This window comes from Prionailurus viverrinus, chromosome B4 (assembly GCF_022837055.1).
Source record: "Prionailurus viverrinus isolate Anna chromosome B4, UM_Priviv_1.0, whole genome shotgun sequence".
Classification (NCBI taxonomy): domain Eukaryota; kingdom Metazoa; phylum Chordata; class Mammalia; order Carnivora; family Felidae; genus Prionailurus; species Prionailurus viverrinus.
Window position 1 is genome coordinate 85,047,586 of NC_062567.1, and position 26,506 is coordinate 85,074,091.

General features: G+C 39.0%; 1 protein-coding gene across 8 annotated transcripts in view; it reads right to left on the reverse strand.

The window, feature by feature from the left end:
• The window catches only part of TAFA2 (TAFA chemokine like family member 2), a 549,986-nt gene that overhangs the window by 445,278 nt on the left and 78,202 nt on the right, over positions 1-26,506 (reverse strand). Inside the window, exon 1 of one of the 8 annotated variants that reach the window (XM_047865658.1) lies at positions 2,573-2,629. The exons of the other annotated variants lie outside the window; for them this stretch is intronic. The gene's annotated coding sequence lies outside the window, so the exon portion shown is untranslated. Of the gene's footprint in view, positions 1-2,572; positions 2,630-26,506 lie in introns of those variants that run through there. 8 annotated transcript variants of the gene reach the window in all.

Here is a 26,506-nt window from a genome sequence, read left to right on the forward strand (position 1 = left end):
ATCACAGACACCGGAGATTCCTTTGACAAGGAACAACGTTCTTCATTCCATACACAGAAGTTAGATTTAAAGCCGGTAAGGATCTCTGGAGATGGAAAAGTCAGAAAGAATGATGCCTGGGTTCTGGGGGTTGTGTGTTCCATGCTGCCTGACCAGGAACACCACAGACAAGAAGGCTTACCTCAGCTGATAGGGATGCTTTTCTCTGATGTGGTTTAAGGTGGTTGGTGCCTGCCTGGAAGGTTCCAGTTCCTGGCCCTGTTGGATGGGCTCTCGTCAGCCTCCACCTTCAGAAGCTTTACCTTAAATCGTCATTAGCTCTGCTCCTGCCTTGGGGATATACCTCACACTTGTATTCAAACAAAGAACTTTGGCCCTTTGACTGTTATTTCAATGCTTAAATCTGAATGTATGTCGCAGTTTAATGGTTTTGTCTTTTTTCGTCAGTCATCTTTTGATTTGGCTTCATACTGTTATTTGCTTTTTGAAAACTTTTAAACTGTGAACAGTAAGAGACAAGGTATGCAAAGCAATTATGAGGACAGTCACATCCCCAACAGGGGAAACTGAATGCTCATCTTCTATAGTTAGCTCTGCATAGATAGGCCTTTCCTAGATCCCGAAGTGGGACTCCTACGCAAACCTCAATAAACACTCCACTCGGTCAACTAAGAGAGATTGACAAAGTCACGCTCATCACTGATCCTAGTGATTTAGGAGACTCCTAAACTAGATCTTCCTACAAAATGCGTTGAAACTAACCTTCACCGATTATGGTTGTTTCTGTTATCCACTACTTATTGAATGCCACGAATGCCCAGTTTCCTGTGTTATCCAACCAACAAGGGAAGCATTTTCATCTCCATATATACTAGCTACTGGCAGATATCATCCCTCCTTTTTATAAAAAAGAAATAACAAACTGAGGCTCATAAAGATTAAATAACTTGCCACGTTATAAGCTTGCGATTTTAGAGAAGCTATTTCATTGATCTGAGCCAGTTCTCAGATGTGTAAAATGGGGAAAATACTAACTACCAGAGTCTCATGCTGTCCCCATTTCCCTAGTGCTCTGCCTGACACTAGGCCCTCAATTATCATTTGTTAAATAAATCAAAGTCTCAATAATGGAATGTGAGCAGAATTAGAAATACTATATGAAAACTGATAAAGTCATTATATGGCAAATGGTGGCTCCGGTGTTGATATTCAGAATTACATGCTGGTCAGGAGACCAGAAATTCCAACATTGTCTCTCACTCTCCAAATGCCTAAATTCCTTTCACTACATTATATCATGCTTCAGACCACAGCACTGTTATGTTCCCAGAATAATTTGCAGCCTAACTAAAGATATGCCACAACAAAAATTCATAGTGTCTCCCATATTTAACTCCCCAATATTGATCAATATTCCATAGCATCTGAGAAGGAGAAAAGCTCTACCCAAGTCAGACTTCTCAATAAAATTCCTCAGCTCTCCCTCAAATAAAATTCGCTATGACACTTGCTAGAAGAAGGTACAGCCTATAATAAAATTATTAGGATCCCCTTTAAATTTAGGTGGATTCTCAAAGAAAGCCAATTAAACAGATCCAACCTTTTGTCAAAGCAGAGTGTCTGAGATAATTTTTAAGTGGTTAATATTTTTTTGAACTGTAACTCTTTTCCAGATAATGTTTTAACCACTTCATGTGGGTCAACGTCTTTAATCCTTATGACAACCCAATTATATAAGCACCTCTAGTATCCCCATTTTCCAGGGGAGAAAAATGAAGCACACAGAGGTCAAGGAACATGCTCAAAGTTGTACTGTGAATAAAGGCTTACCTTAAACCCAGGCATTCCAGTGCCAGAGACCATAATGCTATACAATCCCTTTATTTCTGCCTTGCCAGACTCCTTTGCTTTGAAAGACACCTAAGAAGTGGCTAGGTTTAAAACTGTGCCTAACAAGGTTTTTCAACACAGAGGCGGCTACAATGTGTTGTTACTTCCCGCCCTCCTCGGCATAATTCCATGGTCTTCCAACACTCATGGCCTTCTTTACTTCCCAGAAAATACTCAGCCCCATTCACAGAAGGATCTCTCTCACATGACTAGTCATCTAAAGAAAGTCTCCTAATTGCATCTGAAAAATAGCAGTTATTGCTAAAGGCATGCCTGACTTTCTATAAAGTCAAGTGATCAAGGGGCACCTGGGTGGCTCAGTTGGTTAAGCATTCGACTCTTGATTTTGGCTCATGATCCCACAGTTCCTGAGTTCAAGCCCCCGACTGGGTTCTGCACTTACAGTATGGAGCCTACTTGGGATTCTCTCTCCCTCTCTCTTTGTCCCTCCCCCCTCCCTCCCTCTCTCTCTTTCTCTCTAACACTTACGCACACGTGCATTCTCCCTCCCTCTCGAAATAAATAAATGAACTTTAAAAAGATAATAATAAAATAAGTTCAAGTGATCAGTATACAGAGTTTAAATCTCACAGCTAATAGTACAAAGTATAACATCCCTGGAGCTACCACATTACTCAATTCCAACATATTCCATTCACCCGATCTACATGAAACGAGCTACCTGGATCAGTGCAGTGTACAACCTGAGCCACTGTGAGCAACAGTGCTGACACATATTATGGCAATGTAGTAACAATTTTCTCTGCCTCCAACCACAATCTTATTCACCCAGTCTCCTCTTGATGGTATCTGTTTCTTCAAGACCTTTAGTCAAATTATCCTTTGAAGTTCAAAAACTCCCTTACGTTTACCATGTGGATGATTGGGTTTTTTTTCCTGTGGGAAAGAAATGGAATTAGCAAAATGTTACTGCTGCCTATTGTTCTTAAATAAGATATGTGTCCTTCCCTAGAAGGTATATTTCAATATAGAGAGAAGGATATGTTAGCCAAGCGCCTCTAAGAAACATCTCTATCCAAAATTATGCCAGCTTCATGTTTCATATTGCTACTAAAAAGCACAGAGATGCCCTGCTCCTGGTTACACCCCAATGGAGGCATGCAGTCATGACTGAATATTCTTCTGCCCATCACGTCTGTGCAGGGGAACTCCACGAAGATCACTGAAGCCCTAATGAAGGCATGGCCTTATCCCTCCTCCCAACCAAAAAAAGGAAAGGTCAAGATCTGGTTGAACATTTGCAGAAAAAGAATTATAAAAAGAAATGCACAAGGTAGGGTGCCTGGGTGACTCTGTCAGTTAAATGTCCGACTTCAACTCAGGTCATGATCTTATAGTTTGTGAGTTCGAACCCCGTGTCAGGCTCTTTGCTGACAGCTCAGAGCCTGGAGCCTGCTTCAGATTCTGTGTCTCCTTCTCTCTCTCTGCCCCTCCCCTACTTGTGCTCTGTCTCTAAAAAATAAATAAATAAACGTAAAAAAATACACAAGGAGAGCCAGTGGGAATATATAAATGTTGTGTCACATTGTTTTAGATACAGAACAAAGAATCTTCACTGATTTATGTCTCTAAGTGTCCTGGATTTTTCTCTTTAATTTAAAATACACGTTAAGATTAGCCTGAAAGGAAACAGTTCTGATATTTCGCATCACCTAAAGCAACATCCCAGGCCCACAAGCAGAGCCCTAATGATACCCGATACCATAGGATGTCACCTCCTCACGGGCTGGCTGTTTTTTCATTGAGCCGCTATCCTCCCAAGATGGACTAGTGAAGAAGGACTGTGTTCTCACTTCAAAGGAATTGGTCTTGTAGTTATGCCTTAGCCAGATGGACTTGGCCTTGATGTCTAACCTGGAAGTGTCAGTAAATCATCAACTACATGTAACAGTTGATTTAAAGGCATCTTCTCACTGGGGTTGAAGCATGAGGTTGGGTGTTTTTTTTTTCCTCTCCAAAGCCTCCTAAGTGGCCCCTCCCTCCCTGTAGCAGATCATTTAACAATATCCTGGGCAGGCTCCCTAACTTCTCAGCCACCTTTTGGTTTTAATAGTTTGTGCAGTCTGATTTCCCATCTCCTACCGGATTCAAAGCTTTTCCCCTCTCCCGACATTGCTCAGTCTGTGGTAGAAAGGACTGAAGGAAGTGGAGGACATTTTTTCTTTGTCTTCCTTCTTTACCATAGAGTGAACATCCATGCTGTCCATCTAGGACATCCTCCTCCCCTACTGAGTGGCTCCCTTTTCAGGTCAAAAGGACCCAAGTCCCTTACTTGAATGGCATTACTGGCTACCACTGGTGGGCCACAGATGCCCAATCTGGAGGAAGTGTCCAACTCTTCACTCTCTCAGGAGGCCCACTTGTGGCCTCTTTAGCTGACTTTGCAGGTATCATCACTGTTCCCTGACATGATGAAATCTAGTTCCAGCCTGAGCTGTCTGCTGGCCTGCTCTCAGTTCCTACCTCAAAGCCCATGGCTGTGGGGATGCCCCTCATACTCAGGGGTGGGGCAGGGAAGGTGGAAGCCATCAGCTTCAGTCCAGCCATCTAGGACACCAATGACAAACTGACACTTCCTCCTTGCTGTGCCACAGAGTGGAAATGCAGGCTAGTCCCCCTCTCTGACTCCTCTCTGTCCTATTTCACTCCAGCTCTCCTTTCTCCTGTTGAGATAAGCACAGCGATAGTCCAGGTCATTTGCCATATCCACCCTCTATCCTGCGGCGCTGTCTTCACCACCTTGCAGGCACCTGCAGTCCTGAAGAAGAGCGCTCTCTTAGAGTCCCCCTCATTTCATCTTGAGAAGCCAAAGCACCCTCCTTCTGCTTGGCATCATTCCCCCATGCAAGATCACAGCGCTGCACTCCTGATGCTACTCTTCTGCACAGCTGCAAGTCTCCCCAGTCCTCTCCCCCCTCTTCTTTTACAGACTGGAATTAGGAGTAGGTGTTGGGGGTAATGACTGGAGGTAGCAAGGCTTCCACCCTTACCCTGAGTGAAGTGGCTCCCAATCAGGGTGGCTTTCTTCAGAAAGGGAGGCTTAACCTCTCTGTCCCTAGCTTTAAGATCTAGTCTCCAGAACCCAGGCAATAGAAAAACTGCCACTCAACATCCTGTTACGTGTAGAAACATCGTCCAAGGCTTTAGGAAGCAAAAAGCTGCCTTTTCGATGATCCTGAGAGTTCTCTGGAATACATCTGATAAAGACTGAAAGTCTTCAGGATGTGACAAGATTAGAAAATCAAACGCAGACTCTGACCTGATAATGTCTTCAGGGAGTTTTAAAACAATTTGTTTCTACTGAGGCTGCGATCTTGAAAGTGACTCCACCTGGGCTAAAGTTTGGGTCCTTTATTAAACTATGAGCACTATGCAATGAAGATACAAGAGGGACTTATCTCACCAATCCTGGTTAACATTAAAAGAGACATTTTTCTTAGTTACTGGATATAACCAATTAGAAACCATTCCTTCTAATGCCAGTATGACTCGTTCCCCAACACAAGATCATATATATTATAATATATAGGTCAGGCTCCCGTTTTTGAGGTGTTTGTGGATTTTTTTTTAATTTTTTTTAACGCTTATTTATTTTTGAGACAGAGACAGAGCATGAATGGGGGAGGGTCAGAGAGAGAGGGAGACACAGAATCTGAAACAGGCTCCAGGCTCTGAGCTGTCAGCACAGAGCCCGACAGGGGGCTCAAACTCAGACTGCGAGATCATGACCTGAGCCAAAGTCGGACACTTAACCGACAGAGCCACCCAGGGGCCCCTGTGGATTTTTTTAGATATCCCAACTTAACAGTCTTTCAAAATTTTTATTTCTTATGATCCCATTACCTGACATTATTATCTTAGGATCACTTAGAATTCTTTTCTAGACCACACCAAATTGGTGGTGGAGTAGACATGCCCTCAGCCTGACCCTGAGCTAGGCCTTAGCACAGACTTACAGAATTTGTTAATGTAACATTTGTTTTTGATTCCACAACAAAAAAATTCGTGAATCCACTATGTGTTCTTGATATAAATCCCAGTAATATTTCTTCTTTACTATAATTTGTTAAGAATCAACATGAATAGGAAGTGGCTCTTTAAAGTTCAAGTCCTACAAATGTTGGAGAGTAAGACATAAGACACAGATCTAGGCAATCATCTAAAGCTTTTAGAAAGAGGTTTTCAAACCAGGTTCTACAGAACCCTGGGATTGCATGGAGGCATCCCAGGAGCCTTGCCAGTGGTGGGAAATTCAGGAGTGTGGGTCTCCCAGCACTGTCGTTCCACACATGTTGCCAACCCAAGTAGACAAGATTTCATTTGCTTTGTATATTAGGCTTAAGGTGTTGTATGGGGAAAATGGTTTTGTCACCAGAAAAAATGAACATTTCCTTTATGAACTCCTTCAGAGAAAATGAATACAGATCCTCTTGCCTTATCAAATAAGAATAAAAGCTTCCTGTGGGAACTGGACTTTTTACTAATGACCACCATAAGAAACAGAATGTTAAGTAACTATGCCAAAACACAATCATAATTTTTGAGATTCACTGTTCTGTGTCCCACTACACAAATAGTTTCCTTCAACGCTCACAGAAATGCCTTTACAGAACTCTAATTTACTATTATGCCTTAGCCTTTATCAGGGGTCGATCTAAGGAAGAGCAATATGACAAACACTTCTGCCCTGTGTGTGAAATTGCTATTGAAGATACTGTCCATGTCCTTTATATAAAGACACATGTAATGAACTCCCCTTAGAGCTGAGAGCTAGAGAAATCTTCTAGGTTTCTTTTTTCTTTTTCTTTTTTTTTTTTTTTAAGATACCCAGGAACTTGTAATTTGGTTTGCCTTTAGCTGCTAGTAAACTGACACTGATATTCAGTGTTTAAAGGCACAGGGTCAGAGGAAAAAAAAACCAAAGGCATGGCGTCAGGGAGAGGACCCATATTCAAGATGCAGTGTTTTCTGACCCAATTATCAATTATCTCCTGACTTTCCAGGAACTCAGCCAATGTTAATGGAGTACTCAGGTGCCAAGCACTGTGGCAGGTGTCGACAGCCAAAGATTATTAAAACAGGATGCTTTCCTCAAAATAGACCTCAGTTAGGTGGTTCTTATTCTTATCTTTATGATATTTCTGTGTATCTACCGTTATTTGTATCCAGTCTCATATTTTGATAACAGATATGGTATTACAGTTAAGTACATTGAATTAGCATATTACATAAAGAGAAGGCCCTGATTTCCATTTCCCTAGAGGGGCAGGTAACAGACATGATATTCTCTCTTAGCTTCCCAAATCATCTCACAGACTGAACCTCTCTTCCAACCCATCCTATAATCATCAGATTAATTTTCCTAATAGGTTTGTTCTGATCACCTCACTCATCCACTCCCAAATATTAAGTGCTACCCCATACACATTGTCCTCAAAATCAACCAACAGTATCAAGTCAGAGGCAGTCTTGGCACAGAGAATATAGAACTCACCTAAATGCATTGTCCCATATACGTGCTTACAACTGGATGGGACTGAGTAACACACTTCTAGAATGAAATGGGCACATCCAAGTGCTAAAGGCCTTATCATTTAAAAAGAAAAAAAAAAGACAGTCACACCAGATACATGTGTACTTTCACCTAAAACCCCACTTATGTTTTATCCATTTGGGATCTTATATAACTACCATGTAAGTTGTTTACTTTTTTTTTTCCACAGATTTGCTCACATTTGTATCACCACCACCACCCCCTGGGGGAGGCGGGTAGGACTGATCTGCAGTCTCGAATTTGTAGTTTCAAATGTGTCTAAAACCTGACTTCTGGAACCAGAGGGGCTCCAAGAGGTTCCTTGATATGCACACCCGTTTTCCTCTTTTAGGCAGAGAGAAAGGCATTCTTTTTGCCCTTTCCAAATCCAACCACCTGGGCAAACCCAGGTCCAAGGGCACCCAGCAAATGAGCCCCAATCATGCTAACTCCAGCTTCCTCCCACAGAGCCTCCACGCAGCAGGAAGCCCACCCATGAGCCCCTGGCTGAGAGCAGTCCATGTGTCTGTCCCCCCCCCTCCCATCAGCGCATTCCTCCTACCCACCGCCTTCAGTTTCATTCTTAGCTGAAAGTCTATGTGGAGAAAGATAGCGCTCCTAGATTTTGTTACTTGCAGAAAAGCCCAAGACGTGCTTTCTATGGAAAGGAAGGTCTTCTCTTCTTTTTATGCAGAAGATTGCCCAGAATGACAATATATATGGCCCATTTGCAATATCTGAGGTATGTATTTAGTGTCCTATAGAAAAGACTGGGTACCTAATAAGACTTTAGTAACAATTTCAAACACAATTATATATTGTCCCAGAAAAGAAGATCCTTTAGCCAGTTTGCTCTGATTTCAACTGTCATTTTCCCAATTTTCAGAAAAGTGTTCATAAGCTCATTTCTTTCTCCTCCAGATTTAAGTATCTTGTACATAGAAATCTCTACCTCTACACACCCATGAGCCCAACAGGGCTTCTATGCCATACATTAAAATAGACTATTATTTAGAAAAGTATATTTATGGGGTTAGGAATATTAACAAGACTCAAGAAATAAATTCTTCAGTTATGTTTCATTTAGTTATCAAATACAGTTACCCAGTGAACTAGTTAAACACAGTGATGTTAGCCTTTAGATGTTTATGGTTCTGGAGAGCAATAGGAAACATAATACAAGGCTGTAGTGCAAAATATTTTCAATAAAGTAGGCATTTCTGATTTAGTACATTCCTCTGGAACAGCAGGCCTACCCTATAATACACAGCAGAATGATATTGCTTTGGAAAGTGTGCAAACATCTTACACTGCAGTCAACTGTATCCAGAGAAGAAAAAAAAAAAAGATGATGTCTGGAAGATTTTTTCTTGCCATGCTCATTAGAGAGCATTTTTTAATTACATTCACATTCCCAGATTACTGATTTGTATGCACAGTGAACAATGTAGAGAAAAGAACATAGAGTGGATATGATTTGCTGTAAACTACCGGGGGAAATGTGAACTTAGTGTCAGTTCCTTATACAGATAAAGCAGCTTTGGGGTACAGAGACCCACCAGGAAGATGAAGCATCCTGACACTCCTCAAGCTCAGGAACTCACTCTTGACCCAAAGGATAGAAAATGTGACCAATAATTCAATGTTGAGAAATTTTACTTATTGATTGATTGATCACTGGTAGCATAAAGATGTCCCAAGTTCTCTGCCAAGTTGGAGCCCATAATTGTCTAATCCAGATATGAAGGATAGATATAAACATTCTGACAATGTTCTCCTTTGCGTGTAATTCATCTCCTGTTTAAAGATCTGTGTTATGCTATTCTGAAATTCAGGGTCACTCTCCCACAGAAGTGAAGCACAGAGCCCTGATGGGGGCAGTGAATAATTTCAGGCTATTTGGACACAGCTGCGGCTACTTGCATGGGTAATTGCTTTTGCCCAAATCACCAGCATAATTGTGGCTCTAAAGACATAGATTTAAAAGCTATTGAAGTGTCAAATTATATTACAACAATAGAGCCAGTTCTCCAGAAAAATATTCATGTTTTAATTTTCATCAAGCTCCAAGAATGTGTTGAACCCTTGCTATAGGGCAAAAATGCCCAAGTGTTGTGATATGTTGATGTCAAGCATGATAAACAGAGGAGGGAGGCTAACTGCATATACTATAGTAAGAACCTATCCATCATTCAGTACCACCATCTCGCCCAGGGCTTGGCTTTCAATAATTTTGTTTTAATGAATGACTACAATACCTAACTTCTACAATTTAAACTGGAAATTTGGGGCTTGAAGATCGAAGGTGGGTGTCCAAAGCAGTGATGACCCCAACAAAAACTGATTTAGCTGTTACCTCTGGCTTATGTTTAGCACAGTGACCCCTCACCTTTCACATCCCATTATTTTAACAGGTAAGAAGGAAGATGAGTGCCTGCTCTGGAAAATATTCCAATCTCATTAGACAAGATCTCTGAGAAAAACAATCATCAATATGCTAATTCCATGGTGTGATAGAAATCTATTAACATTCTCAGTTTCAGTGATTTGACTAAGAATGCACATCACATAAGGGGCAGTCTTTGGGACTTGAATGCAAGTCTTCAGACTCTGTATCCTATATTCTGTCTCACTCTATTCCATTGGCTGATTTGTATTAATAATGGATTGCATGCAGACCAACACATGTGGAGGCTGTTCTCACACACCAAGTCCAAGAGTATAGAGTTGCTGGAGTTGGTTTGGTGATTTAAGGATGCCACGGTCACTACCGTTCCCTTGGTCTTTCCCTCTGGTCCCCAGAAATGTGTGAGCATTCTAATGATTTTGCCTGTGATAGAAGAAGGAAGGAAACAAGTGTGGAGGAGAATGGAGCAGAGGCTTTAATGGAAGAGACAAAGCTCTCCAGATCCCAGGAAGACTTCCATCTATAGTTTGTTGGCTAGAATTGTGTCATATGCCACTGGTAGCAAGGGAGGTGAGGAAGTGTACATTTTTTAGGTTAGACATGTTTCCAGTCCAGTCAAAACTGGGGTTATATTAGAGTGGAATGAATCGGTAACTGGCATGGTCTGCCTCAATATTCTTTACGGAGCTGGTGTTAAGAATCATGTGAGAACATATTTGAAAATGTTTTGTTGACCATGAAGCTTAACAAAGTTGATTTATTTAAGTTGAATAAATGTGATACTATTTTCATGTATATACAGTATCATGAAAATGGACATAGATAAAATACTTATTTTAACTATAGATAGGCATATTACCTAATATACAATATATTAGGTTTTACACACATACACCTAGGAAACGGGAAGGATGTATTTTTCCTTGTATATTTGGGACATTGTACATTAAAAATATATGTAAAAACATGTGCTAAATTAAAAACATACAGCCTATGATATTAAGGCAAAGTATAAAAGTTTTTTACTTCTTTTTTAAGTATATCATTTATCTTTGATGACCCAATTTTTTGTCTAAAAATGAAGTATAAGAGAACTGATGGCTATCAGAAGGGAGGTTGGTGAGGGAATGGGTGAAGGGGACCAAGAGTGCCCTTGTCATGATGAGCACTGAGTAATGTATAGAATTGCTGAATCACTATAATGTACACCTGAAACTAATACAATACCGTATGGTAACTATACTGGAATTCAAAATAGTAATAAAATAAAACAGGGTATATATGCTTTTCCCTCATTTACATGTGATAAAACTAAACAGCAATTATTCAGTTTGTGAATTAAAATGCCTTGAAGCACTACCCTCTCCTTCGAAAAAATAAATAAAAGGAAAGACAACCGCAAGAAAAAATTTAAGCATAAAATTTTATATAATTCATCTTCTCTATCCAAGCACATATGATAGACACTGAATTTTTTTTTCAGGAAGTCTATTAATTTTTTCACATCCTAGAAAATGGTTTGAGAAAAAAGTCATTGCGGGAAAGAATAAGGAAAATATTCTGTCTCAGTGACAATATAATTACAGTGCCCTGTGAAGAAGCAGTTGGCACCGTAACATGATTTTTAGTGAATATTGGAGCACAGACCGACATGAACATGCAATTTGAACATGCATGATGTTAAAGTAACATATCAAGGAGCAAATTGTTTGGAAAGCCTGAAAAACACCTTACCTACTGCTCCTATCCCTACACCTACAGCATACGCCATGGCCAGCAGGACATCTGCGGTCAAGCCCACCCTCCCTCATGACATCTCTGCCTCCCTGAATCACACCCATTCACCCCCACCACCTCAGGGCATTGGCACTTGCTGTCACCTCCTCAATTTTCCACGTTACTGGCTCCTTCTCACCGTTCCACTGCTGATTCAAATGTTACCTCCATAAAGCTGTCTTCTCTGAACCTCCTAAGAGCTGACCCCCTTCAGCCATTCTCCCCTGAAAAAGTCACTCACCATCACCTTGCTCTCATTTCTTCATGGCATTTACAATTATCTGATATGCTTTATTTGGTTCATTTGTTTATCTTATGCATCCCCACCAGGCTGGAATGTAAGTTCCACCAAAGCCAGGGGCACTGTCTGTCTTGTTTATAGCTCTATCTCCAGTAGCTAGAACAGGGTTCATCACAAAGTAAGTGCTCCATAAATATCTGTTGAGTGAAAAAAAAATTTATATATATAGTGGCTCTGATGGTCTGGTAGGTTAAATTGTGTTCCCTATAAACTTTACTGAAAAAAAAATCAATACCTTTATGGTTTATCCAAAATAAGTTGTTTAAAACACAGGCAGCATTCAATACTTAGTATAATCTCGACAGACAGAACGTGACACAAATAATTATAGGCTGAATTGCATTAATTCAACTATTATTTATACTTAATCTATAAATATGACAAAATAACAAAATATTTGAAAGGACTAAAGCTGCTGCATAGAGAGGTGTACATAATAGGTAGTATCTCAGATCACAAATATAATTCTTTTTTCTTAATTTTTTTAATGTTTATTTTTGAGAGAGAGAGAGAGCAAGCATGCTAGTGGGGAAGGGGCAGAGAGGGAGACACAGAATCCAAAGCAGGATCTGTGCTATCAGTGCAAAGCCTGGACACAGGGATCGAACCCATGAACTGTGAGATCATGACCTGAGCCAAAGTTGTACACTCAACCAACTGAGCCACCCAGGCACCCGCACAAATACAATTCTTAACATAATGCTTCATTAAAACATTTCTATTGGTTTCTAATTACCTCAAGAAAACTACAGAGAGACACAGACAAAAAGAAATTAAAATATTAAAATTAAAAAAAGAGTGATCCAAACATTCTCCTGGTGAGTTCTTCACAACTTATTAGCATAAGAGAACATATTTTTCCAGATACTGTCAACTGTCCGTGGGAAAGAATAAAGTACGTCTTCTCAAATCTATAAGCTAGATTCCTTAAATTGAAGACTACTAAACTGTTATGTCCCCTGAAGTCTGCATCTTGTATCTTAGACCTAGGTCTCTGGTCTCTGTTTTTCAGATTCAGTTCCTTCCTACCCAACTATTAAGACATAGTTGTGAAAATACAGCTGGTTCCATTTTGGATGTTTATTTCCCACCCCACAAACCCACCCACTCCTGACCCCAGCAAATGGATATTCTCTCCCCCCTTAGTTCCCAAGATAGGATGTTAGAGGTACCTAGTTAAAAGCAAATCAGAATGCTCATGTCCTCTACTGTCGCCATCACTTAAGCTTGTGTACTTCCTTCCCACCCTAAGGACCCAGTACAAATGAAAAGGAAAAGCCCTTGGAAAATAAGAAGCATTAGATTCCTTCTTCAATTTATTTAAGAAAAAAGGAAACGTTTGTCTTGAATTCAAATACTCCAGTTTAGAAGTAAAAGGTAGTACCTTCACATATTATACAGGTATGCCAACAAACTTCCTTAATTCAGTAGAGTTCTAAAAAAACTATTAGAGTTCAGGCTGTCAAAAAGACTCATTATAAAAGAGACATAATTTCTTCCTGTCCCATGGTGTAACTTGACCTAGCACTGAAGGACTCTTCAGTTTCTGTAAACGCGTCAGATATGGCTAAATGACATTTTTTTAATGACATTTTTTAAATGCTCAAGTTGTTTCCTTAAAATACTGGCTCATGCAGTGATATAGTCAATCACTCGCCAAAAGGTGGGTTCAGGAGAGAACAAAATGAAAAAATAACTAAGCAAAGGATTTTTAATGATACTGAAGAAACAAGCACTCCATGGATTGGTCATTAATAAAAATATTCAAACTATAACTAAAGCAGAACTGCTACCATAAACTGAGTAGACTATGGTGAATTACTAAGAACCATAAAATTCTTAAGTATCTTGTAGATGCATTTCCCCCATTTAGGAATTATAACTCAGAAAGAAATATTCTGAAAGGAACAGTCTGCTCCTCTGAGTGTCAGAACTCTAATTTGTTTTAATAGAAGGCCACAATAAATATTTTTTATGGCAGAAACTGAATAATATGCCTGTGTATTCTATCAAGTCCCAGCTTTTGAACTAAGCTCAGTGTGATCAATTAGCGGAAGACTGTTTGATGCTCTTAGCTTCCCCCATGATACGCCAGTTCCTACACCCTTGGGTTCCCTGCCCCTGGAGTTCCATGACTTCAAGTTTCTTCTCTCACCCCTCTACCTTTACCCAAGCCATTCAGTTCAAGAACTAAGTACTGCAATACTCTGTGTAACAGGTCCTGTGTTTTTAGAGCTCCAAAAGGCAAAGTGGTTGATGTTGAGGCGATAGTTGAAGTCCTTGAAAAATATCTTGGGAAGCCAGACGTGCAGCTGTCTCAGTTGTCTCTCCACCCCAAGGATGTCTCTCCTGGCCTTTCTTCTCTCCCTAACAGCTCTATGATCTCAGAAGACAATTAGGTAACAAGAAAAAGTCAGTACATCTGAATGTGCATGTAGGCAGCTGACAGGAGAGATTTCTACCAAGGTTCATTGTCACTTCCTGTATTAGTCAGTGTTCTCCAGAGAAATAGAACCAACAGGATATGAGAAGAGATTATGAGAAATTGGCTCATGTGATTACGGAAGCGAAGAAGTCCCACAGTTTACTCTCTGTTTGACACCTAGTGGTACAATTAGGCTACATCCAAAGGCCTGAGAACAAGGGAGACGTTGAGGTAACCTCCAGTCCCAGGGCAGAGAAAGAGATGAAATGAGGTGTCCCGGTTCAGGCAATGAGGTAGGAAAAAGGGGCATATTCCTCCTTCCTCTGTCTTTTATTCTGTTAGTTCCCAAAAGGTTAGCTGATGTCCTCACCCTTGTGAGTCACTGATTCAAATGCTAATCTCACCTAGAGCACCCTCACACACCCAGATACACCCAGAAACAGCACTGAATCTGGGCACCCCATAGCCCACTTACACTGACATATGAAATTAACCATCACACCTTCTAAGGGAATCTTTCCAGAATCCTCCAGGTTGTTATTCCTTCCTTTGAGCCCTCGGAGCATTCTGTTCTTAATTCTCTGAAAGGCCAGATGCATCATAATTACTTGCTGTCTCTGGTTTCTCCATATTCATCGTTGTTACCCTATCCTTATCACAATATCTATCACAGTAAATTTTGAATAAATATTGCTAAACATGAAGAAGCTAGAGAATAAGAAATTGTTTTCTGCTTGCCATCCAGGGGCTCCAAGTCATGCAAAGGAGATGAAACACGCAGAGAAATATCTAATATATGACAGAAAGTAATGATTAACTGCAAGTACTCGTGAACAGGGAGGCAGGTCTGACCCTGACCAATTCTATGGTCCTCACCTGTGAGAGGGGTCAGAAATGAGTAACAGGGTGCCTGGGTGACTCAGTCAGTTATCTGACTTCAGCTCAGCTCATGATCCCACGGTTCGTGGGTTCTGTGCTGACAGCTCAGAGCCTGGAGCCTGCTTCAGATTCTGGATCTCCCTCTCTCTCTGCCCCTCGCCTGCTCACGCTCTCTCTCTCCAAAGTAAATAAAAACAAAAAAGATTTTTGGGGGGTGCCAGTGTGGCTCAGTCGGTTAAGCGTCCAACTTCAGCTCAGGTCATGATCTCACGGTTCGGTAGTTTGAGCCCCACTATGGGTCTGTGCTGACAGCTCAGAACCTGGAGCCTGCTTCAGATTCTGTGTCTCCCTCCCTCTCTCTCTCTGCCCCTCCCCCCACTTGTGCTCTCTCTCAAAAATAAACACGAAAAAAATCTTTTTAATAAAAAAATTTTTAAAAAATTTTAATGAGTCTTGTTGCTCTCAGGTGGCACTGTAAGAGAAATTATCAATTCAAAATAAGAGCCTTAATTAGTATGTGGAAGAGACATCTGCACTCCCATGGTCACTGAAGCATTATTCACAATAGCCAATGTATGAAAAAAGAAAAAAGAAAACAAAACAAAAAAGAATAGAAAAAGGTATATTGGTGGCTTGCCAGGGGTTGAGTAGAAGAGGTTACAGAATTATTGTTTAATAGATGTAGTTTTAGGTTTTGCAAGATGGAAAGAATTCTGGAGATGGATGGTGGTGACATGGTTAAACAACAAACGTACTTAAAATCACTGAACTGGACCCTTAAAAATGGTTGACACAGTATGTTTTATGTTATGTGAATTTTACCACAATTAAAAAAAAAATAGCATTCTGATGCATCAAATACTACCGGAAAAGAAAATTACTTTAGAGTGGAGAATGTCTGGATTTGTATCTACAGCAGCACAATGAATGAGAAGATCACTTTCATATATATAATGCTTTAAAAATCTTGGAATCATTTTTTTTTTAAGGAAGAAAGTAAGCAAAGAGACATCTTCCATCCACATCGTCTTTTTTCTTATTTACTTTAGAAAACTTGTCATTTTAATTTCTTTCTCTCTTTGAAATACATGTAAATCATTTGTTTTTCAACGTTTATTTATTTTTGGGACAGAGAGAGATGGAGCATGAACGGGCAAGGGGCAGAGAGAGAGGGAGACACAGAATCGGAAACAGGCTCCAGGCTCTGAGCCATCAGCCCAGAGCCTGACACGGGGCTCGAACTCACGGAGCGCAAGATCGTGACCTGGCTGAAGTCAGACGCTTAACCGACTGCGCCACCCAAGCGCCCCCATGTAAATCATTTTAAACGCCACCTAAGCCTCTTGCTGGGCTCAGGACCCAGGAAGGTCTTTTTCAAGGACCTCTCTCTCTGCAATGTAAACATCAAGGAAGATCCCACAGACACTGGGAGACAGGGGCACTAACTTTGGCGGGAGCCTAGCACCATTTGCAAAACTCTCTCTCAGCATAAATAAAGGAGAAGTTTGTTTCTCCTCTGAAGGAAACCAATCAGCTAACACACAGAGACACTCTGAATTGCTAGGTAAATATTGGATGGACTATTCTTGAGAAGCAGTGCTGTGAAGTCCTCATAAAGACTAGTTATTGTTTATCTGGAGAGCGGGTATATAACGATTTGTGTCTTCTTAGCTATACACAAGAGTGAGATTTCTGCTTTTCCATCTCTTGGAGGGCCTATGATTCACTTCACATTCTGGTTTAATCATTTTTCAATAATAAAGCGATTCTCTTCCTCTTCTAAGTTTGGGCAGAGGTTTTCTAAATTGGGAGGACAGGTTTCTATTTCCACAACAGTATTCTGCATCACCTCTGGGCACTGAAATGCCTGATACATTGTAGCTTTTGTCTGGTTCCCAGCAAACATGTCCCTTTGACTGATATACAGTCTTGGTTTCAGACCTCATATAATAGTGAAATCTTGTAATGTGAACGAAATTTTGAGTCAATAAAGAGATTTCTGTATCTACTGTAGGAATGTCTCTGTGGCATTACACACACACACACACAAAAAAAAAAGAAAGAAAGAACGAAAGAATGAGAGAGAGAGAGAGAAAGAAAGAAAGAAAGAAAGAAAGAAAGAAAGAAAGAAAAAGAAAGAAAGAAAGAGTCGAGCCTTTATTTAAGGTCTAAGGAAAGAGAAGATTTCTCCAAAGGTAGAAATAAAGGAAGATGGCATTGCAAGAGAAGGCACAACATGAACAAAGTGCACAGAAGGAAAAACTGAGCTTTTGAAGAACACAGAGACGTCTAATTACGTAAAAAATGTCAAGGGTAGGTAGGAGCTTGGAAGACAAAACCAGTAATAGAAGTTAGGACAACAGTGCAGATATCTGAATGCCAGGAAAAAGATTTAAAATATTCAAAAAGACTATTGAAATACAACCCAGTTTGTCTCTGAAGGGAGCAGTTTATGACTTAACAAGGATCCTTCATGAAAAATATGAACGAGTATGTTCAGTGCTATGCTTCCTTTATAGTTCTGTAAAAATGAGCTCCCAGATTCTGGACAACAATCTCCAAACGCTAGAAGAAAATACAAACAAGTCGCAGCTTTTCATTGCTCTTAGGACTTGGTCTTTTGTCTGTCCACAATTATCTGTTTTATATCCATAATAGCTAACAGCAGTCTGGGATGTCGATATTAAAATGGCAGGACTGTTTAAAAGAACAATTTCTTTGTTCTCAACTCATCATCTGGGCCAGAAGCAGCCACTGCTCTCACTTTTCCTATGCTGTCTCTCACAGTGGCTAAGGCCAGTGGTTCTAGTTTTTCTTTGACCTTCCTTCTCATTTTCAGGGAGGTGTCTTGCCTATTTAAAGATGATTTGTTGAAACCCAGAGGAGCAGTCACGGAAATGTAAGAACCCACAGAATGTCCTCTTTCATTTGCAAAATCTGCATTCAAAGACAGATGCTTTCAGAAAGTGGCTCTTATTTAAGTATGGCAAATATACCTGTTTGTTTTCCAAGTAACACAAATCTCTCGCTGGCCTAACGTAAATGCAACGGACCTTCAACAAGCTGGGCACAGTGACGAATGGATACAGGCAACAGCCATTTGTATTAACAAGTCCAACTTCTTTTGATGCGTGTATTAAAAGCACATGGATTGGGGGTGAGGAGAAGTTGGGGGAAAGCTGTATTTTAACTCTTTCCCATGACTTCATTAAGAGGATTTTCACCTCAACAGAGGCTTCTATAATCAGAGCTAAGATCTAATTTATTTTTGGAAAACAGAGAAAATGAAAATGTTATGAATAGTCTTATTTCAGGCAATCAAAGAGAGTGGAACAAGAAATCTAGTATTTGATTTGTTTTTCACAAGTACGGTTCAAAGAACATCTGTGCTTAAATCATGGATCCTTCTGTATAGGGTTCTCCCTTAGAAGTTTTAATAAGAATGGAGTCCATTGATCTGCAATTTGGTAAACTTGAGGTTTTTGAAGGGCAGCCAAAGTTTCACTTAGTTTTTCAACCCCTCCCTCCCTCTCTCTCTCACCTATCTTGTTCCTAGAGAATTTAAGATATGTTTTTATACTCAAGACATCACTGTGCTAAAACCTGCAGACAAAAGCCAGCCAGCCTTTATTGAGACACTGAGTTCTTTCTAAAGAAATATTTCATTTACCTTCTTAACGAACATGTCTGTCTTTAGTGAAGAAATATGCCTAAAAATATACTTCCCATGAGAATTTACACGTTTTAAATCTAGACAGGATTCAGGTCTTAGACATTAGTACACACATGATTGACTCAAGATTTTAGATAATTATTATTTTTAAAAATCCGCCCAGCAATTAATCAATTGGAAAAATTAATCAGCTAGAATGTTTTTCAGACATAATCTTGGTTAATTCAGAGCTGCTTCCAAGTGTTAGCGCTTCTGAGGCATTTCAGATTAACTCATGTCATTTTTCATGAAATAGCACCTAAATGAAAGAACAGGTATAAAGTAGTCAGTACAGGGTCTTGCACAGGGCTCAGTAAGCAATAGCTGGCAATTCAGCAGCATAGTAGTGGCCATAATAGTACCAGTCACACAACCCTCTCTGGCCCCAGCAGTTCATTTCACAGATGAGGCCCAAAGAAATTCACTGATCTGCCCAAGGTTACAAAGCTAACTAGAGGTAGAGCTGAAATTGGAACGCAGGCCCCCTGACAAGTCTAATACTGCTTCCCCAATACCTTAAGGGAAATGATTTTTTTCCATTATAATGAGCTATTTTGTCGTATAAACTATCCTTAGACAGAAGGGCTAAGCATTACTTCTATCCTCTAGTAGGAAGTCTTCTCAGTTTCTATCCTGTACAACTTATAATTTCAGAATGTGATAGCCTTTTTCTCAGCCTTCACCTTCCTTTAACCTCTCTGCTACATTTAACACCATCACCTACACTGTCCTTTGGCCTAAGGACACCACACTGAATGAACTCCTATCTCTTCTGTTTACTTTCTCCTCCTTCCTCATGTACTGGAAGTATGGGCATTTCCAAAGTTGAACACTTCAATCTCCGTACTGTCTCCTTCAGACATCACACATATTCCCCAGTACTCCAAAACATTTATCTTCAGCCCTAATGTCTTTCTTGAAATCTAGCACCAGATTTCCAGCTTCCTACTGGATGTTGCCAGTAGGTGTTCTAATGTTATGTCAAAATTACCAGGACCAAAATCAAAATCATCTTCCCCTTAAAAATAGCGCAAAACCGAAACTTCCACAGTTTATTAACAGTTCCATAATTCCCCAGTCTTGAAACCAAGAAGAAGACACCTTTGAGTCGCCTCACCCTTCATAAGTAATCCAGCATACATTCAATGTCTTTTCTTTATTCCTTCCTTCCCTTTCCCACTGAAATCACATTAGTCTAGTTCCTCATTCCCAGAACCTCTTAAATGATAGGTGTGCTTTTAGTTCTAGCCATCTTAAAAACTACCCAAGGGTAATTGATCCTCCTGAGTCACATTCTATCACATTGTTCCCTAGATCACATCTGTCCACTATGCCTACTAGATAGGATCTAAATGCTTTGGTCTTGTAACCAAGACTCTCTGCCATCTTGTCCAGCCCTGTTATCCACTATGTTCAATCAATTTCTCAGCAAAATACAAACACTACATGTGTTTGCTCAATGTTTGAGACTGAGGCAATGAGAAAAGGCACTCAGTGCTCAAAAGTACAGTGATTGTTTTTCTCTTAGGAGAACAAAAATTAAATGTAAACAGCCTAATACATTTTTAGAGGTGATGTCACTCACTATGAACACTTCTGAAACTAAGACTTGCACTCTCTCAGAAGGTTTTATAACCATGGTCTTCCACACATATTTCAGGCTAAAATACATTCTCAATGATAATAGTACTGAAGAAAATCAGGAAGTCTATTTCATTTTTCTTTAAGAAAAGGTTAAGGAAGTCTGTCCAAAAATTACTGTGTAAGGACTCAAAATTTAACACTTTGCTAGCTGGACTATTTTTGGTTTGGGTTTTGTTTGTTTTTTTTTTTAATTGGTGGTTACTTAAGCTTATTATAGTCACTCTTTCTCTTTCTTCCATAGTATTAACAAAAATTGTCTAGACTCTGACTTCTCAGAATGTTTAGGGGACTGGTACCATGAATTCTCCCCTGGGAAGTCTATTGACTCTCCACAAAGAAACACCTCTACAATAGCATTTCTTTGATTTTGTCACATTCTATTTATTGTTTTTATGTATCCTTCGCTTTTAAAAAGTTTTTTCTCTAATATAAATTAAACTGAAACACCTGTTCTCATCTATCATATTAGCCTAAGTCCCAAAATTTGACAATATGTTCTTTCAGCAATTTGGTAGAACAATGGGCACTTCATACATTGCTGGTGCTAATGCAAAATGGTATAAACCCTAGGGAGGGAAATTTGGTAAAATTACATGTACTTTTAACCTGTAATCCAGCAATTTCACTTCTAGCAATACATCCCAAAGTAATATTGGCAAAAGGACAAAGGCCCACTTTTACAGCACTATTTAATAAGAGCAAAGGAACAGAAATAATTTATAAATGGATTAAAACAAACCCCAGTTGCCCTTGCTCAACCTTTGCTCCTTTTTTTTCCTCTTTTTTCCCCTTTCTCCTTTGTTTATACCCCCACTCCTCCCCAGCATCCCCAAATCTTGAAAAACTACAAGGATTGCAAAAGAGTTCTACAATTTCCAGGAGGGAATTATCCCCATGATCCCAAACAAGAGGCATGAAGAACCAAAACAATCTCCAAATGTTCCAGTTACAAGTTCCTCCACAGTAAGAGGTGAAATCACAGGACCATAACACAAGGACACGCCTTTTTTCCAGTTCTATAAAATTCCTATAAAACTCCAGTTGTGACACAGCTCAGGGCATTACTTGGTCTTCAGGTAATGCACAGCAGCTGAATGAAGTCTTTAGTATCTACTTAAATCATTTAAGTCTTATTTTTCTTTGACAAACCCAATGTCCATCAATAGCAACTGACTAAATAAACTAGGTTACATCACCCATTAAAGTGTTACTCAACTATAAAAGGTCCAAGAAATGTCTACATACTACAATGGGATGATTTCCAGAAATAATAACTGAAAAAAAAATCATTGGAGAAAAAAATGTATGGACTATGCAACCATTTTATCTAAGAGGGGAGGATGTACATACACATATGTATTTACCTAGTTTTTAAGGTAAACAAAATTTTTAAACCATGACCTACAAGGGGAAGAAAGGACAGAGAGAAAAGTTAAACTTTTCTGAATAGGCCTTGTTTTTTACATTTAAATATTTTACATAAGTGTTTTTACATTTAAATATTTTACATAAGAATTCAATTTTTAAAAACAAGCTCTAAAAGCTAAAAGTAATATGAAAGAATGAGTCTGTCTATCAAGCTGGTAGTATAACCACAGTGAGGGGAGCTAGTTACCAATATTACAGGTTTTCAGTAATCATTTGTTGGTGGTAGCGTTAGTACTGTGATCCTTACACCGTTCTATGTGCGTTGTTGAATAAAACAAATGAACAATTATATTGGCATCATTAGTAACAAGGATTTCCAGCACAGAAAGATACAGACAAAAATCAAAGAAATTACGTAAAAACTCTATAGGCCTAAACTTTAATTGGAGATATTATGAATTTATAATAGAATTTACCTTAAAGTTCCTATTTCCTAGTATTAGTACACTGGAAAAACTTTGAAACAGCTTTCAATCCAACAGTAACGGGCATTGCTTGTTCCCAGATTATACTTCAAAATGTCACTTCCTGCTAAAATGAACCAGGGCTTTTCAGGAAAATAGCTTGTCCCAGGTTTATGGCAGGCAAATATAAGACAAGGTTGACACACCTTGTTACACTGAAAATAGGGTTGTTTAGAAACACTAATGAGACAACTTGGAAAGGTTCTCACTGACCAAAGATAAGGCAATTTGAACCTCAGGATAATAAAGTTCATAATTCTAATTTTTCGAAAACTCATTCACCTTTGAAAGAGGCTAAATATATATATATATCTGAAAATGTGTAAATAAAAACAATCAAGCTTTTCTCCTGCCATTCGGAACCTGGAGCCCACTTCAGATTCTGTGTCTCCGCCTCTCTCTCTGCCCCTCCCCCACTCACACTCTGTCTCTCTCTCAAAAATAAACATTAAAAAAATTGTTTTTAATATTCAAGAGCTATCAACGAATAAATGTATAGACTTCTTTTGAATCCTGATTTAAACTATATATCAATCAATCCATCCATCACACTCCTCTCTCTCTCTCTCTCTTACATATGTATGTATGTATGTATGTATGTATATATGTATGTATGTATATTATTGCGATTATATGAAATTGTGACCAAATTTTTGGCGTATAACAATGTATTAGTTTAAACTGTACAAAGGGCACCTGGGTGGCTCAGTTGAGCATCTGACTTTGGCTCACTCAGGTCATGATCTTACGGTTTATGGGATGGAGCCCTGCGTCAGGCTCCGTGCTGACAATGTAGAGCCTGCTTGGGGTTCTTTCTCTCTCCCTCTCTCTCTGCCCCTCCCCTGCTCACTCACTCTCTCTCTCTCAAAAATAAATAAATAAGCTTAATAAAAGTAATAAAATAAACTATACAACATAATGATTTGACATATGTATACATTGTTTTAATGATTAACACAATAATATTGATCTCACTTTACAAAATTTCTTGCAGTGAGAACTTTTAAGATGTATTCTTTTACGAATTTTCAAATATACAATCCAGTATTGTTAACTAGAGCCACTATGCTGTACATTACATCCCTAGGACTTATTTATCTCATAAGCTGAAGTTTGCATCTTTGATCATCTCCACCCATTTCTTCCCACTGTCCACACTCCACCTGGCAAATACCAGAGGTGTTTTGTTTCCATGAGTTTGGTTTTTTTAGATTTCACCTTTAAGTGTGATCATATAGTTTTTCTCTGACTTATTTTACTTACTACCATGCCCTCAAATTCCATCCATGTTGCCAAATACTGCAGGATTTCTTCTTTTTATGGCTGAATAATACTCCACTGTGTGTGTTTCACATTGTGTATGTGTGTAGGTGTGTGTGCGTGTGTGTGTGTGTGTGTGTGTATTTCCCATTATTAATTTATTCATTGATGAACCTGTAGGTTGTTTGCAGGTCTTCGCCATTATAAATAATCCCTCAATGAACATAAAGGTGCAGATATCTCTTCAAGACAGTCATTTCAAATTCTTCAGATATAAGGAACCGCTAGATCATAAGGTAGTTCTTTTTTCAATTTTTGAGGAACGTCCATACTCTTTTCCATCATGACTGTATCAATTTACATTCCCACCAACAGTGCACAAGGGTTCCATTTTCTCCATATTCTCTCCAACTCTTGTTATCTCTTATCTTTTTGATGATAGCCATTCTAACAGATGTCAAGGGATATCTCACTGTGCTTTTGATTTGCATTTCCCTGATGATGAGTGATGTTGAGTACCTTTTCAGGTTCCTGTTTGCCCTTTGTATGCTTTCTTTGGAAAAATATCTACTCAAGTTCTTCTGCCCACTTTGTAATCAGATTGTTTATCTCTTTGCTGTTGTTTGAGTTCTTTATATTTTTATATATGGCTACATATATATTTTCTATGTGTAAACATATACCTATAAACATTTATATGTATACATGTACAAATAATATACATTCATATACATACATTAAAGTTTCATATACTATAAGACATTGATAAAAGATTTTCAAGATGTTACAAATAAGTGAAAAGATATTCAATGCTCCCTGGTTGGAAGAACCAATAGTGTTAAAATGTCCATACTACCCAGAGCAATCCACAGATTCAATGTAATCCCTGTCAAAATCCTAATGGGATTTTTCACAGAAATAGAATAATCTTAAAGTTTATATAAAACCACAGAAGACTCCAAATAGCCTAATCAATCTTTAGAAAGAAGAACAAAACTAGAGGCATCACACTTCCTGATTTCTAGCTACACTATAAAGTTGTATAATCAAAACAGCATGGTATTAGTATAAAAACAGACACATAGGTCAAGAGAACAGAATAGAGAGCCCAGAAACAAACCCATGCATATATGATCTAGTGATTTGTAACAAAGGAGCCAATAAATAGCGTAAAGAAAACTAGACAGCCACATGCAGAACAAAACTGGAACTCGATCTTACGCCTTATCCAAAACCAACCTGAAAATGTATTAAAGACTTATTATATAAGACCTGAAACCATAAACTGGAAGAAAACAGGCAGTAAGCTCCTTGATATCCGTCTTCACAACTGTTTTTTTATATATGTATTTGACACCAAAAGCAAAGACAACAAAGGCAAAAACAAATAAGTGGAATTACATCAAAATAAAAAGCTTCTGTATACAGCAAAGGAACATCAACAAAAGAAAAAGGCAGCCTACAGGGGCGCCTGGGTGGCACAGTCGGTTAAGCGTCCGACTTCAGCCAGGTCATGATCTCGCAGTCCGTGAGTTCGAGCCCCGCGTCGGGCTCTGGGCTGATGGCTCAGAGCCTGGAGCCTGTTTCTGATTCTGTGTCTCCCTCTCTCTCTGCCCCTCCCCCGTTCATGCTCTGTCTCTCTCTGTCCCAAAAATAAATAAACGTTGAAAAAAAAAAATTTTTTTTTAAAAAGGCAGCCTACAGAGAGAAAATATTTGCAAACTGTATCTGGTAAGGACTTCATATCCAAAATATATAAATACTTTTAAAAAGTCATTATCTTTTAGAAAAACACAGAAATATTTTCAGAAAAAAAAATGATATCTATCTTCAACCTTCTAATCTGGGGGTAGAGGAGTGGGTGGAGGTAAAAATGAAACAAAACTGGGTTTTGTGGAAGCTGGGTGATTTGGCCAGTATCATACAACTAGTAAGCAATAAAGCCAGAACTCTAATCTTGTTTGTCTGATTCCAAAGCCTATGATCTATTAGATACTCTGAGATACCTCTCAAATGCACCACACAGACACCTGCACACAGCCACTTGTAAATTATTACCACCTGTACTACTTATCTTTACAGGGTGTTCTATGCCTTAAATATGCATTTAGTAACAGTTTAACAAGTATATATTGGTTGTAATAAAGAGTATAACCAACTAAAATAGTGGCAAATTAGACTTAGAAAACAGCACAAGAAATAGGCACTTTAAAATAAATGACATGTATTTTTAATAAATGCTTTTGTTAATCCATTCCACTCATAACTGATTAGCACTTGTATAATAGAAATGAGTCTGTGATATATAATAGGAATGTGATTACAATATAAGCACATATCTAAAAAATACATTAAGATTCTAAGTGCATATAGTACATGGCTTTCCAAGTTCTTTATAAGCACCATAACTGTCCTCTTCTTCGTCTTGTTGTGCCAGTGATTTATGGAAGCCAGAAAAGAAACTTGTAGTCTCCAGGACCAGGGGGCAAAACTTAATAGTACCCTCACAGCCTGAAATAATTGGTACCTCTTTTTTAAATGCCAAACAAAGGAAACTATGTGTCAGAGTCCAGTGTTACCATCATCATAAGTCTAAGATATTTAAGCAGGTGAATCTGATATTAAGCGATTAGCATCACACTGGATACTTATACAATCTCTTTGAGGAAAGAAATTTCCTAGTGATGCAGCTCATGTCAAGATACACCTTCCTCTGAAATGTTGCCAAGACATAAAAGAAATACTAGTTTTGAAACTTGTCCAACA